Source organism: Schistocerca gregaria, chromosome 5 (genome assembly GCF_023897955.1).
Source record: "Schistocerca gregaria isolate iqSchGreg1 chromosome 5, iqSchGreg1.2, whole genome shotgun sequence".
NCBI classification, from domain to species: domain Eukaryota; kingdom Metazoa; phylum Arthropoda; class Insecta; order Orthoptera; family Acrididae; genus Schistocerca; species Schistocerca gregaria.
The window spans coordinates 416,097,127-416,113,016 of record NC_064924.1 but is presented as its reverse complement, the minus strand read 5'-3'; the positions used below and the strand labels follow the sequence as shown (position 1 = coordinate 416,113,016).

General features: G+C 39.4%; 1 protein-coding gene across 4 annotated transcripts in view; it reads left to right on the top strand.

Annotated features, from left to right (window-relative positions):
• Positions 1-15,890, top strand: part of LOC126272399 (oxysterol-binding protein-related protein 9) — a 480,270-nt gene that overhangs the window by 249,842 nt on the left and 214,538 nt on the right. The gene's annotated exons all lie outside the window — the stretch shown is intronic.

Here is a 15,890-nt window from a genome sequence, read left to right as displayed (position 1 = left end):
GGGTGTCAATTGTGCTGCTGGAATTGCCGAAGTCCGCCAGAATGCACACTGGATGCTTAAATGTGTGTCACCTGTCAGAATCATATTTAGACGTATCAGGGGCCCCCATATCACTCCAACCGCACATGCCCCACACCATTACAGAACATCCACCAGCTTGAACAATCCCCTATTGACATACATCTACATTTACACTCCGCAAGCCACCCAGCGGTGTGTGTTGAAGGGCACTTTACGTGCCACTGTCATTACCTCCGCTTCCTGTTCCAGTCACGCATGGTTCGCAGGAACGACGACTGCCGGAAAGCCTCTGTGCGTGCATGAATCTCTCTAATTTACATTTGTGACCTCCTCAGGAGGGATAGATAGGTGGAAGCAATATATTCGATACCTCATCCAGAAACGCACCCTCTCGAGACCTGGACAAGCAAGCTACACCACGATGCAGAGCACCTCTCTTGCAGAGTCTGCCACTTAAGTTTGCTAAACATCTCCATAAGACTATCACGCTTACCAAATAATCCTGTGACAAAACGTGCTGCTCTTCTTTGGACCTTTTCTATCTCCTCTGTCGACCCGGCCTGGTATGGATCCCACACTGATGAGTAATACTCAAGTATAGGTCGAAGGAGTGTTTTGTAAGCTACCTCCTTTGTTGATGGACTACATTTTCTAAGGACTCTGCCAACGAATCTCAACCTGGCACCCACCTTACCAACAATTAATTTTATATGATCATTCTACTTCAAATCTTTCCGTACGCATACTCCCAGATATTTTACAGAAGTAATTGCTACCAGTGTTTGTTCCGCTATCACATAATAATACAATAAAGGATCCTTCTTTCTGTGTATTCTCAATACATTACATTAGTCTATGTTAAGGGTCAGTTGCCATTCCCTGCACCAAGTGCCTATCCACTGCAGATCTTCCTGCATTTTTCTGCAAATTCTCTGTATACTACAGCATCAGCCACGAGAAGCCGCATGGAACTTACGACGCTTATCCACTTGGTCATTTATATATATTGTGAAAATCATTGGTCCCATAACACTCCCGTGTGGCACACCAGAGGTTACTTTAAAGTCTGTAAACGTCTCTCCATCAAGTACAAGAAGCTGTGTTCTGTTTGTTAAAAACTCTTCCATCCAGCCACACAACTGGTCTGATATTCCGTATGCTCCTACTTTATCAGGCGACAGTGTGGAACTGTATCGAACGCCTTCCGGAAGTCAAGGATAATGGCATCTACCTGGGAACCTGTATCTAATATTTTCTAGGTCTCATGAACAAATAAAGCGAGTTGGGTCTCTCACAATTGCTGTTTCCAGGATCCATGTTGATTCCTACAGAGCAGATTCTGGGTTTCCAGAAATGACATGATACGCAAGCAAAAAACATGTTCTAAAATTCTACAACAGATCAATGTCAGAGATACAGGCCTACAGTTTTGCACATCTGCTCGACGACCCTTCTTGAAAACTGGAACTAGCCATGCTCTTCTCCAATCATTTGGAACCTTCCGTTCCTCTAGAGACTTGCGGTAGACGGCTGTTAGAAGGGGGCAAGTTCTTTCGCATACTCAGTGTAGAATCGAACATGTTCCCAGTCATCCCAGTTCAATGTCAGTGTTGACGGGCCCAGACGAGGTGTACAGCTTTGTGTTGTGCAGACATCAAGGATAAACTGTTGAGTGTTCGGCTCCGAAAGTCCATATCTATGTTGTTTTGTTGAATGGTTCGCACATTGACATTTGTTGATGGCACAGCATTGAAATCTGCAGCAGTATGTGGAGGGGTTCACTTCTGTCATGTTTAATGATTTTCTTCAGTCGTCGTCGTTTCCATTCTTGCAGGATCCGGTTGTAGTGATGTTGCAGATTTCATGTTTTATCAGATTTCTTATATTCAAGGCACACTTGTGAAATGGTCATACGGGAAAATCACCTCCTCATCACTATCGTGGAGATGCTGTGTCCCATGGCTCCTGCGCCGACTATAACACCACATTCAAACTCACTTAAATCTTGATAGCCTGCCATTGTAGCAGCAGTAACTGATCTAACAACTGCACCAGACATATATGTAGACATTACCAACCACGGCGCCACATTCTGCCTCTGTACGATCTCTGTATTTGAATATGTGTGCCTGTACCAGTTTCTATGGCTCTTCAGTGTATACTCATTCTCCTTACCCAGAATTTATCACTACATTCACATCATCTGTCCCAACAGCACTTTGAAATAGTTATAGTAAGTGAAATAGTTATAGTTAAATTTTACTGATCTGAATCATATTTACCTTTTTGTGACATACACACAAGGCAAGCATGAACCCTTGTTGCTGTTTGTTCTTTATAAATAGGACTGGAAGAAAGATGGGTGTGGCTATGTATGTCCATTTTCCCTTTTACAGCAGTAGTGACAGCTTGCTTTTCGTTTTGATTCATTTTTCACTTGCTCCTTCTGCTCTAGGTAGGTTGTGAGTATCTACAGGACCTTATATTTTCTCCTTCAAGTGGTATGGAATGCTAGGAGTTGACATATGTTTGGTCATATGTGCTTCTGTCAGCGCATACTCAGTTCTGCAAGGAATTTTCTCCTCGGAAATAAGTCCTTTGTATTAATTTTGTATGTTATTTTAGTATTTATTAATCCAATGTTCAGCAAACTGGGGGAGAGGGAGGTACTATGTAAGAGACTAGCAGTTGCCTTTTCTTGAAACAGAATATTCCGATTTCAGATGATCAACAGCATTCACACCCATTTTTGCGAGATTGTAGAATTTAATCACTTCCGGTTTATTTATGTGCGTGGTAGACACCATTAACATATTCTTTTATGTTTGTTTGCACATATGAGCAAAGGAGGCAGCCGCTACCCTGTTTCTCTCCAAATGCAAAAATCCTATCATTTACTGGCATTCCCTTTATTTTTAGCAGTTCTGACGGAATTTCTCTCCCATTCCATTAAAGAGTACCTGCTGCTGTGATTGTATGTTTAGTGTACAGTTCATTAGCAATGGATGTAGATATAGAACTGTTGTCCATTGTCATGTTTCTGCCTCTGTTGTCAGTGGATTGAATTCGTAATAATACAACATTCCATGTATAATTGGGTATTTGATACGGATTAGCAGGCTGTTTGGCTGCTTTTACTCGCATATTAATGGTGTACAGAATTCTACCATCACAGTGTGTGTATACTTTTGTACTGTATTTTCCCAGCTTATATGGAATATACGGCCTGATTTGCAACATTCATCAAATCTAACATATCATCTGAATGGAGAGGGCACTGACAAAAATGACAGCACAGTTTTGTTTTATCTGTCGGCACCTTTTGAATCCAGACTTTTAATTCTTCATCCTTTAACCATTTTTCTCTAACGTCTTACTGCATACTGGGTCAGATATGGCACATGCCATTTTCCTCATTGTGAAGCTCATATTTGAAAATATATTTTGTAAACGCATGTTGGGACAGATACGGTACGCTGTTAAGAATATCTCTGCAAAGAACAAACGCCATCTGTTGCAAGAGTAAGGAGCTATGTAGTAAGAATCTTTGCTTTGTGCTGTGAGCTGTTTACGTTCAGTCCTGTCATATGAAAAGTTGTATTTGACGCAGTAAACATTTTAATCTAGAGTTTATGTAATTTCTAGGGGTGAAAGGTCATCTATGGATAATTGTAAAGATGTAAGTTTGTGTACTTGTCAATTAGAATAGGTATAATATTGAAAAACTGATTTGTGACACATATGACACAACATGCATTATTGGTAGCATAAAGTAAACTTTCATCATAACCTAACTTTCGCAGTAAAATATATCTTTTCTTTTCAACTGTGTTAATGCAATGAATGTAACAGTTTTACAGCTCATCTGCGACAATAAGAGTTATTGATGATGGAAATGTTAGTAAAGACCCAGATATGTCAGATTATGAAACATTTTCTGCAGAACAGTATTTTCAAAATGGAGATGTTGTGCTTTTCAGAATCAGATAGTGATGATGATATCAGACCTAAGAGCTATAATATAACAAAGTGATACCAGAAATGGAGAGTCAGAAGATATCAGTGAGATGAGGCTTTCTGCTGATGGTAACGTTGGCGATAATCATATTGCAGAAAGGGTTGGAGCAAAGCAACAAATTTCAAAACCTCCTGCTAAGGTGGAGAAACCTACAATACACTGGAATGTGGACACTCGATTAGAAAAGATAAAGAGGTAAAATTCACCGCCTAATACTAATCTTCTTGAGGATATATTGGATCTTGACACTCATATGGAATGTTTTCAGTCTTTCTTTACTGAAGACATAGTGCAGTGTATAAACAAACAAACTAATTTGTATTCTGTAGAATGCCAACCCAGTAAAAGTGTAAATGCTAATGTAGAAGAAATGGAACAATTTATTGGTATGACCATGCTTATGTTCATTATTCAGCTCCCAGCAACAAGGCGTTATTGGTCTCAACATCAGGGCCACCGTGCTGCAAGTGACATAATGAGCTGTAACCGATGGGAAGAAATAAAATGCTTCATACACTTCTGTGATAACAGTAATCTAGTCCCCACTTGTGACCCCTACCATGATGAACCTTTCAAAATTTGCCCACTGCTAGACCAGTTGCATGAAAGACTATTGCGAGTACCAGAAGAGCAGTTTTTAGCTGTGGATGAACAGATTATTCCAACAAAGTGCAGATCTTCACTAAAACAATATAATCCACATAACTGGGGGCTCAAAGCTTTTGTTCTTGTTGGGGCGTTGGGATTCAGCTAAGATTACAAAAATTTTGCTGGAGCTTCCGAATAATGTTATAATTCCTGGTACTGTGGAACAACAAGTTGGCAGCAATGTCGTTGTGCATCTTACACAAACAGTCCCACGACATGTGAACAACAATAGTCTTTTGGCAATTGGTTCACTAATATACCTTTGGAAGTGTATTTGCATAAGGAAGTAATATGGTCATTTGGCACAGACTGTTCCTATCACATACCAGGTTGCATTTTCCTTAAGGAGGCAGAAATGAAGACGAATGGCCGAGGTAGCATGAAGGAGAAGGTAGCAACAGTAGATAGCATACAATTGTCAGTAGTAACCTGGTTTGACAACAGAGTAGTCAACACTTTGTCCACATATATTGGATCGAAGCCAGAAGATGAAAATAAGAGGCTTTTCAGAAAGGAAAAGAAATACAATACCTTGTCAACGCTCTGTGATGGTCTACAGTGAGTACATGGGTGGTGTCGATCTGTTAGATTCTATGCTTGGATATTACAGAATTCAAATCGGATAAAAAAAAGGGTACCTGAAGATTTTCTTTCTTGTAATTGATCTAGCTTATGTTAATAGCTGGCTACTACGGAGAAGGAGAAATACAGACTATATGACCCTAGTGGATTTCAAGGTATCAGTTGCAGATGCCCTCTGTAAAAAGGGCAAAACATTATCCAAGAAACAAGTAGCAAAGCAATGAAGTCCTGAAACAGCTGGACAGTAAGAAGAAGAAAGGTCCTGTGACAGATCTTCCACAGTGTTAGGTACAACAGAATGGCATAGGTCACATGCCAGTCTGGCATGAAAACTGTGGTTGATGCAAGCTAACAGATTGCAATGGAAAATTCTTCATAGCTTGTCTGAAGTGCAGTGCATCTTTATGTTTGAATAAGGAGAGAAACTGTTTGATTAAATTTCATAACAAATAGACTAAATGATAAATAATTTTGTTTGAGTTCTGATAAACATATAAATTAATGAACAGAAATTGTAATTATTTAAAAAATAAACTTAGTTCTGCTAATGTATGTTTATATCTTGTATATTTTCTAAGTGTTTTCTCATCCAGTGTGAAACTAGTGTCACAAAATGTTAGGAGTAACTGCAAGCTGTCCCATACATGCCACAAACTCTAAAACAAAAACTAACGAACCACACATAAGAGAGATAATTTTTTACATATTTTTCCAGACATCAGGACACTGAAGTTAATATGTGACATTTTTTCACACAGTAAGGGGCTAAACAGTTGCGTATGTGGAGGTTTCTTCAAAAATTTTTTTTTAAACAAAATGAACACACATATGAGAAAACTAACTTCCTATTCAGAATGAAAAATAGTAATAGATGCACTTAAAGTAGTTAGTGACTGCTGCCAGTGTATTACTCAGAACAAGAATGGTACTAATAGCTTTGCAGACTGTTTTGTAGCAAGTGTGATTGTTCAATCAACCCATGGAGGTCCTGCTGCAGACTCTTATTGCATCAGATGACACACAATCATCATCATCATCATCATCCAATAATTCGATCACTTGGTGATGTGGCCTATTTGAGTCAGTATGCAACGTAGGAGCCCTGGACATTCTTCCATTCCTGCTGATATTGAGTTTCCTGTTGGCAGTTGTCTGAATGTCATCTTTAAGTCTCTGACCCATCTGTCTGTTGGTCTTCCCCTTGGGCTTTTGGTAATTTGAGCTCCAGTCCAGTACTTGTTTCGATCATCTACCATATTTTCTTAGTAGGCTCAGATTTACGATATTTCCGATGAACTGGGGAAAAACCTTGATAGTGGCACCCCTGTGTCTCCATCCCCCCCCCCCCCCCCCCCCATCCTGCCCTCAAGCGTTTGAGGTAGGACGTTAAAATTTAAAAACGAAAAAAAAAAAATTATAATAATAATTCAAAAATATGTTCCTTTTGCAACGCAAATCTTTTCGAAGTGTCTGATGTACAAACCATATATGTTCGAGAACATGTAAGACGTGTTACTTAGTCTGGAGTGTGCCGAAATGCAGTGCCACGCCTCTTCACACAGTATTCTTCCATCACACATCTAGGTGTTTTGCTCTTTGGAATTTAAACCTATATATTTTGTAATGGAAGCCATCAAACCTATATTGAGGACAGTGGAAATTAAAATGCCCTGTAATGTCTCTCCTGCCTCCAGTCGGCCAGTTTGACATGCTACCCCCACTTTAAATAGGTCAGAGTTAAAACTGGATGAAATTATTTGTTGCCCGGAGAATAAGAACTCTCCAGAAAACTTGCACCCCTTATTGCCCAATAGCTAATAACTTTATCTTTTGAGTGACATAAAATTAAATGGAGGAAACATGAAACCAGTAACGATGAGAGACAAGCAAGACAGTACACATTTCTTCAACCCTTAGGACCCAGGATTTTCTCTCTAATCTTGCTGCAGCTTTACCTGGCATACTTGCCTCTCTGCGAAAGAATCCATTACCTCATCAAAGTTCATCAAGCGTTTCGCTACACGAAAAATCAATATTTCGTTGTCGAATACTGAAAAAGATGTTAGTATGGGTAATACCCAAGACTGATGTTGTTGTTTGATTCGATTATGTCTCTTTGTCAGTCCCCTTGATAAAACGAAATATGTTTTTCTAATATTGCAGCAATTGTAACACACGCCAAATAAGCAAGACTCGTATCCACATATTCAAAAATCAACGTATGATTCGTTCAGAAAACAACTTAGAATGTAGTCAAAAATGTTCAGGAAGAAATTTGGATGTGTTTCAAAATCATATGAATAATCGCTAGACCAATGTTGCTGAATGCTAGGCACTTTGTGAAACAGGGTTTTTTCAAGAATATGAATTTGCCGCCCCGTGTAATAGCCGTGCAGGGCAGATACCCCAATTTGTCCGCTAGATCCAGGCGTCTTCCTTCAAGTGACACTGACCAGCTTTCTGCCATTTCGAGGTATTCAGTTGTCTATTACGTGAGTGATCTTTGTTATCTGTCTGATATCAACTACCTTCATTCTGCCTTTGTGTAGCCCAACATCGATGTTTCTATTCCTCTTTGGACTACTTTAAGTTTCTGACAATGAACTCATTTGATGTCCATGCCACTCAGCCATAAAATATTATTGGCAGTATACATGGGTCCTTCGGTTCCTCCAACCTCTTGGACTTGGTGTAGTGGGCAGTAATAGTCAGAAAATTGATTGTTAAACAGTGTATTGAGCTTTCTATTCTAAAAGTCCATCCACAGTATTAATTCAATTATTAACCCAATGAAATTTCTTATTTGTACGTTGATATTTTAATAAAAACTTGAATTAGGATAAATTATTTAATTGTGTTTAATTTACTTAAGTGCAGCAATACGAGAAATCGACTGAGTTGGCAACACGATCACTGGAAAAAAGGTGCTTTTTCAATAAATTACAATAAATACGACAGAACAAAGCATCAATATATACGTCGAAAACACAGTGAATAATAGCATATTATACTTGAAAACAATTATTTACCGAAATCCCTCGTGTAAAATATAAATAAAAAGAAAATGGTAGCAGTTGCCACATAAACAGTCTTGCTGTTTTTAGATTCACAGGCTTCCTCCAACCATTTCGGATGAGCAAATAAAATTTTACAATTCATTTTGTGATTTCCTTGGTTCTACTGACTTCAACTACGTGACACACTGTTCAGCGTTATTATTAAAACATGGGTTAGTACCAGACATGGGTATTTTAGTTTGACGCGTAAAACACGGCAACTTCAGTCGAATAATTGAAAGATAAAATACCTTAGTGGGTACCACAATGCGTACTACATGATTTTTCGCGCGTCGCATTCGTTATTTGTTTCTATTGACCCGTCGCTAGGAAGCGCCACCGTCTGCTGCAACCGTCGCACGCCCTGGTGGTTAAGTGCCGAAGTGTATGTGACAGTTGCCGCGCGTCGGCACAGCTTTGTTGGTGTGGTAATGTTGCTGGCGTTACGTACGTGAGTAGTAGCTACAAATAATTTAACATAAAAACGGCTGTCTCACCCAGTGTGACTGTGTACACCACAAGGAAAGATGAATCTCGGTTATGTCGTGGTCTTGATTGGAAAAGAGCCTTCTTTATAGAAAAAGTTACTAGTTGCCTGTGTTGTGGGTTTATTAAAACTTAATTAATCGTTGTTGCTCCCAATTTGAGACAAGATAGTTGTGATATTCTGTAATAACAGCAGTTTCGCAGCGACATTCTATTTGTTTTCCATGTAGTTGGTGTAGAGTCAGTGTGCTGTAGTTGTACCGCGCCTTTTCTGTTACCTCTACGTGTGCGTCCATCCGGTGGAAAGCTACAGTTCAGAAAGAAAGACCGCCGTTTGCGTTAACCGATAGGGAATAAGAAATGATAAGCAACAGCATTTATACGAGCTTTTCTTCTCGCATTGTCATAGTGTCTCAAAAAGCGCTCATGGTATCATGCCATCAGGTTATTCTATATGCAGTATACGCTTGATGTTAATAGAATTGGCTTCTTGTTAAATTACGCGAGAAGTTGACGGTTTTATTACCCCACACAGTTGCATGCCTTAGCGATAGCGTTCTGCTAAGTATGTGGATGTGGTAAATTCTGAGTAACAATCAAATTGAAAATAGGCAATTAAAGAAGCCGTATGTCTTCGAAAAAATTACCAAGAAAATAATTTATTCGTTCAACCCCAGCTCTTGGTTCCACATTGTTTTTCAAACCGAAGCTACCTGTATCCCCGTATTAGTAAATGGAATAGTTAAAGAGTTCTTTTGCAGTGTGTGCAGCAAAAGATACGGGCACCATATTTCTTAAGCTGAGTAACTAAAAAGTGATTGCGGTGGACCTACCGTCGGCAGCACCCTGGTGCTTTGAAACTGGGGTAGTGACAGTCTTCTCAGAAAATGTTAGATTTTTCATCATAACGTTTTCTGCATGCTAGCACGTTTATGGGAATATCATTAAGACATGTCTTTCTCGCAACTTTGCATATAACCACATGAGAAGCGTTAAAAGCCTTGCAAAGAACAGTACGTCGCCGCACTGCGAAATTTAGCCGACTTTAACTGAATTTATAATCACACATGTGCTGGAATGTAGCTGAGAATTACAAAATGCAGAGGTAACAATGGTACTAACAGGCACGATCATTTGCTGCTACGGGAGAAGCATCACAAATTTTTGTTTAGTATTTATCGTCATAGGTACTGCGCAGCTTGGTCATTGCACGACATTTAGTTACTCTGGTATTTTTTTACAACCATTTGCATAGATCATTTGTACCAGACAGTAAATATGTGTCCACCTTTGTCTTAAAATTAGGACGCTGCTTGGTTTTGGCAACATTCTTGACTGACTGAATTTGTTTTGTACTATTAGTTTTGTAAAGTAGTGTAGACCGTTAGAGGTACTCGCAACATAAAAATAAAAGTTGGCTCGTGTTAGTAGTTGGCTTAATTATTGCATGTATCCCTTTCTTAACGATACTATTACAACGAAAAATTTTTTCTTGAAGGTGCTAAATTTCACAGCGTGCAGCCAGTATATGCGATAGAATGAGTAGTGGTAAAGACCTTTGCATTGTAAACAGCAGCGGCCATTTCCATTGGATCTACTGAAGGCATATTCGAAAGTATTTCTTTGTCACAAGAAAATACGTTTACTCACAATCCAATTAAAAGATCTTTAAAATTTATTGTTGTTGTGTAAGATGAAGAAATGTCACTTTTAAAATCGAGAAAACTTGTACTTCAAGAGGAAGTTAAAATTTTATTGGGCTGATATTTATTTGTAGCCCAATTGCATTACCACGGGAAATCACCACATGAAGTATTACAGTTTTATCTGTGTCTGGCCACTCGTTTTTATAGGAACGGTCGAGAAAGAGTGACAGCTGCGGATCATATTGTAGATGTGCTAAAAATGTAATTGAAACAGTTTTCTTGTTTGGCTTTTGCATTCGTTCAGCGGTATGTGGCATGTAGCATTGCTTTCAAAGGTGATTAATATTTTGTTGCCCATTTTGTGCCCATCATTCGTGAGAAACGGTTAAATTTAACCTCTTCTTTCATTTTATTCTGTTAGTTGTTACATGTTCGTAACGAAGGATTAATGTTGATTGCGACGCCTGTACACGTTTCACTAGCGAGTGCGGAAAAGTGTTTCGTCCTCCAATTTTTTCGTGTTTTTCTTCTATATTGCGTATTTCTTATACATACTGCCAAATTTGAAACAGGAGAAACTGTCGTTCCTTTTTTGCGGTAGTAATAAGAACGAGATTCCACGACCTGCAAGCTGTTGCTGACTTCTATTCAAAGATGATAAGTTCAGTGGCCTCGCTGCAATGTATGCTTAGGCTGACATAGAATTATAGTGCTGTTAACAGAGGAGAGTTGTGAGGAAACGGAGGTAAGCGACGAGTTGCCGGAAGTGTAAAATTCTAGCCGCTTACTTCCCTATTGAAAAATGAAGTAAATTATGTGTTCCAGTAATGTTTTTCCTTTGCACTTACTGCGAGTCTTGCCTGATTTTCTTGTTTCACAGTTCAGTGACACTGTCGTTTCGTTTTTTTCTACGATTGTACATTGTGAATATAATTCTGGGTCTAGAAATAATTTTATAGAATTGAAAAAAATGTTTATAACAAAAATACCTCATAATCTATGTTTGACTGTTACCTGGAGTGCTAAACTAAGGACAAGGTCACCAAGAAACACGTTTCAGTTGTAACGTCGTAATGTGTGTTTCAAATGTGTGTGAAGTCCTTAGGTTAGTTAGGTTTAAGTAGTTCTAAGTTCTAGGGGACTGATGACCTCAGATGTTAAGTCCCATAGTGCTCTGAGCCATTTGAGTCTTCGTCATCGATGAACAGCAGTCAGCATGCGTGCGTGAACCAGGCGCCTCTTGCGTAGGCCCTTACACAGCAAGGCTCTCAGAACGGTCGTTAAGGAGACGCTGTTGGCAGCCCTTTGGTTCACCTTGGCGTCAGTTGATCAACAGTTGCACGTCTATTCGCCCGCACACATCTTGGTAGTCGTACCCCTGTTATCTATGGCTCATGGTGCATACTAGTTGCCTCGGCGCCGGTTTTGGACAACTCCATTTTGACATGCACAGTATACTTCAACCACGCACGCGAATTGTTTACAGACTGAACCATTTCGGAAATGCTTCCACGCTTGGTCCGAAAGCTAGTGATCATGCCCTTCTGGATGTTAGATAAATCACTTCGTTGCCACTTAAGACCACAACTGCACTGTTTTCCGCGCCCAACGGACACACTTTACACCTTGCAGGCAGTCATCCTAGCATAGCAAAAGTACTGAATTTTAAAGTGTTCTGCGATTTCAATGGTTACCCTACCATTAATAAAGCAAACGTGCTCATCAACTTTTGTTCTCCACCCCGTTCCTTGGTGATCCAATGAACTTGTTCCAGTAGTCAGTCTTCAAATCAAAAAATGTGAAGCTTTTACGGTAGGTTGCATGAAATGCAAAGTAAGAATTAGGCTATAATTTGTCCATTTAGATTTAGATCGGATTGCATGTTGAAGCCTCGTTTTGTGACTGCTGTTACTCTGCAGAGGACTGTAAAGAATCACTTTACAGGTTAGATAACGAGAAGATTGAATTCTGTGGGAAGCGCAATGGGGAGTGCGCAGTCCATTTTTCAGTATTTCTGGATTATGTAGTTATCATATGGCATCAGAATTATCTCAGAGTACAGTGACAAGTTAATGACTTCCAGTAAATTCCTTAAAGATATTTTAACGTTGTCATGTGATTTTTTTATGGCGTACACGACGAATTCAGGGAAGCAAGATGAGACTCGTGAGGAACGTCCTGTGCCTCTGCGTTTTGTAATTTGATTGGAGTACTCTTTAAGTGAAATTCTAAAGGTAGCATGGATAATACATGGAATGAAAAGTTATAGATAACTAATGCCAGAAAGAGACTGTAGGTGTAAAAGTCGAACTACATGAAAGAGAAGCAGTAGTTGATAAAGGAGTGAGACAGGATTGTAGTCTCTCCACTCCCGACGAAATTGTTAATGCTGTCAAAGGTCTTACGAAAGCGGCTGAACGGAACAGATGTATTAAAAACAGGTTTAATATGAACATCAGCTCTAGTAAAAATTAAGGTAATGCAGTGTAGTCGAATTAAATTAGGCAAGGCTGATGAAATTAGAATAGAAAAATTAGGAAGTGAGATATTAAAAGTGGTACGTGAGTTTTGCAATTTGGGCACCAAAATAACTGTGACCGAAGCAGAGGAGATATAAAATGCGAACGGAGAATAACAAGAAAATCATCAATGAGAAAAAGGATTTGTTAACCTCGAATATCAATTTAAATTTTAGGAAGTCTTTTCTGAAGGTATTTGTATTTAATGTAACGGCGTTTATAAACAAAACGTCGACGGTGAGCAGTTCTGACAAGAAGAGAATAGAAACTTTTGAAATGTGGTGCCATAGAAAAATGCTGAAGATTAGAGGAGTAGATCGAATAACTAATGGGGCGGGGGGGGGGGGGGGGGGGGAGTACTTAATCACATTGGGTAGAAACATAACATGACTAAAAGAATGGATCTGTTGGTAACACACATTCTGAGGCGTCAAGAAATTGTAATTTCGTGTTTGAGCGAAGGGTATCTGTGTGGTGGGGAGGATTGTAGATGGAGAGTATAGCTTAACTGCTGTTAAGTACTAAATAGTTTCAAATGGATGAAGGTTGTAGTAGTTACACAGTGATAAAGATTTTCACAGAACGGACTAGCTTGGGGTACTGCATCAAACCAGTCTTCGGACTGTGGACCACAACAATAATTACGTGCTTCCCATGTTATAAGAGAGGAGGTGACTGCCTGTAGAGGTCATAGAACTTGGGATGAGTGGCTCGAACGTGCGTGGTGAAGGGCTGCAATTCCTATCTGGTGACTCGGAGACAAGTATGACTCGGCCGTTCGTTAGCTGCGTGATGAATCATTCATGATACGTTACGGAAGTTTTCGTCTCTTGCCAGTTACGGCACTGTACCGTGCAACATAAAAGGAATACCATTGAGAATTCTAGTAGCAACGACGTTAGTTAAACTGCTGGCCCAGATTCTGTAGACTGTAGAATAGATTCAGATATTTCTTTCAGAAACAAGCGCATACGAAACAATTATGATGCTCCGTTTGTTTTCTGCCTGTTAAGCTGCGTTACTGTTATTCGCTGTGAAACACAGAAAATTTTATTTAATCTTCCTGGGTTAGCTTCATTTTCGTTATAGATGCAAAACGAAAAGGTAAAGATAGTCTGTTGTAGTACTAATTATAATCGTTAATGTCGACATGTTTTGCCGAAACTTCTTTCATGCAATAGGTATTCGAAATCTGTTGTAATCATAAACTGAAAATACGCCTCTAAGATACCCAGTTCATAGCTGTCATTTGAAATTTGCATCCTTGTTGTAACATGAGAGTTCGATCATTATTAACAGGCATATTTCCCTTGTTATTAGTGTTCTGTTCTTAGTTCCATTATACTTAACGCCAGCATTGCATGATAATAATTTCAATGTAGACGGGACGTGATACGCTAATCTTCCTTTCACACATTTAAATAGCAGATTTTGCGTATTCAGAGTGAAAACTTTCCACTCGTTAGAATTACGCAGATCGCCATTGTGACATATAATGTAGCGCGCGGAACAAAGAGCATTAAGTCGCGTGGCGGCAACTCGGATTCGCGAGTGTTATTCATTAATAGTCTGTTCGGCGAGGGAGCTCAGAGATTCAGAGCTGCCCTAAAGCTCTCTGAATGGCATCGTCTAGCGGTTTGCTGTTCCGCGCTATTGACACGACCGCGCAATCCTTGAAATGAAATTTTTATTCCCTAAATTTTGAGAGACTGCTCGTAGACATTCCCCCCCCCCCCCCCCCCCCCCCCTCTCTCTCTCTCTCTCTCTCTCTCTCTCTCTCTCTCTCTCTCTCTCTCTCTCTCACACACACACACACACACACACACACACACACACACACACACACACCGAGCACATCCTTTCATCTCGTTCTGTTCCATGTTTCCGGATTACGATTAAAAATTTTCATTCGTTTAACCTAGAATTAAGAGTAAATAATAAAAGTATATTGTAGTTTACAATAACCCTTCATATAGCCATTTAATTCAGATCCGAGAACACTCAGGTAACAGAAACACATTAATCCAAAATATACATTGTTTTAACTGGAAACAACGACTTGCTGTATTTACAAAACATCATCTATCGAGTAGTTCTTTTGACAAATACTGTTCGCCACAGCGCACAGCTCTCCACGGCGATAAACAAATCGCTGTAAAATGTAGGTCTCCTATAAAAATCACGTAGAAATGAAATTCTCTTATAGCATAATCGGTTTAGTGTGTACGCATGTCCAGAATGGCTCATTTAACGACTGATGTTTAGGTGGTATAAACTTTAAATTTATAAACCTGGGATGTGGGCGTTCTTTTTTTTCTAATTATTTCACTCATAACAAATATGAATTTATTCGTCTCATACAGCAGTCAAGTAAAAATATGAATTTCACCTTTGGCTTTTATATTACCAATCGTCTATATCGATAACGGAAATCCAGATCCAGTTGCAGGTTGCCTACTTCAACTGGTTCCAGGGGCCACGAAAATTTGATTAGGTATTCCATATAAATAGTAATCCAGTTTAAAATGCTGATATAATCTACTCATTAAGATGTATAATCCTGTGTGGAAGGTTCAACACAATAACACAAGTATTACGGTCATAAACGGTGTAAGATATAGACGGTGAAACCAAATTCCCTTTACAGGCTTTGAAGACTTGTAGTGGGAATTAAGAGGTTAACTTCAGGATAGGAACTTCTGTACAATATTTCCGCTACACCGAAAACAACATAACACGATCCACTTTTGAATTCTTGATTCGTGCTGCTTGCCGTCTGGGCTCGCTCACAAGTAGGGCTTAGTGTGTGACGGCCACCGGCGTCAATACAAATACATTACCTCCGTACCACGTTCCGTTATACACGATCACGAATAGCTGGTGCTCCACCATCTGAGCCAAAAGGCCTCGGACG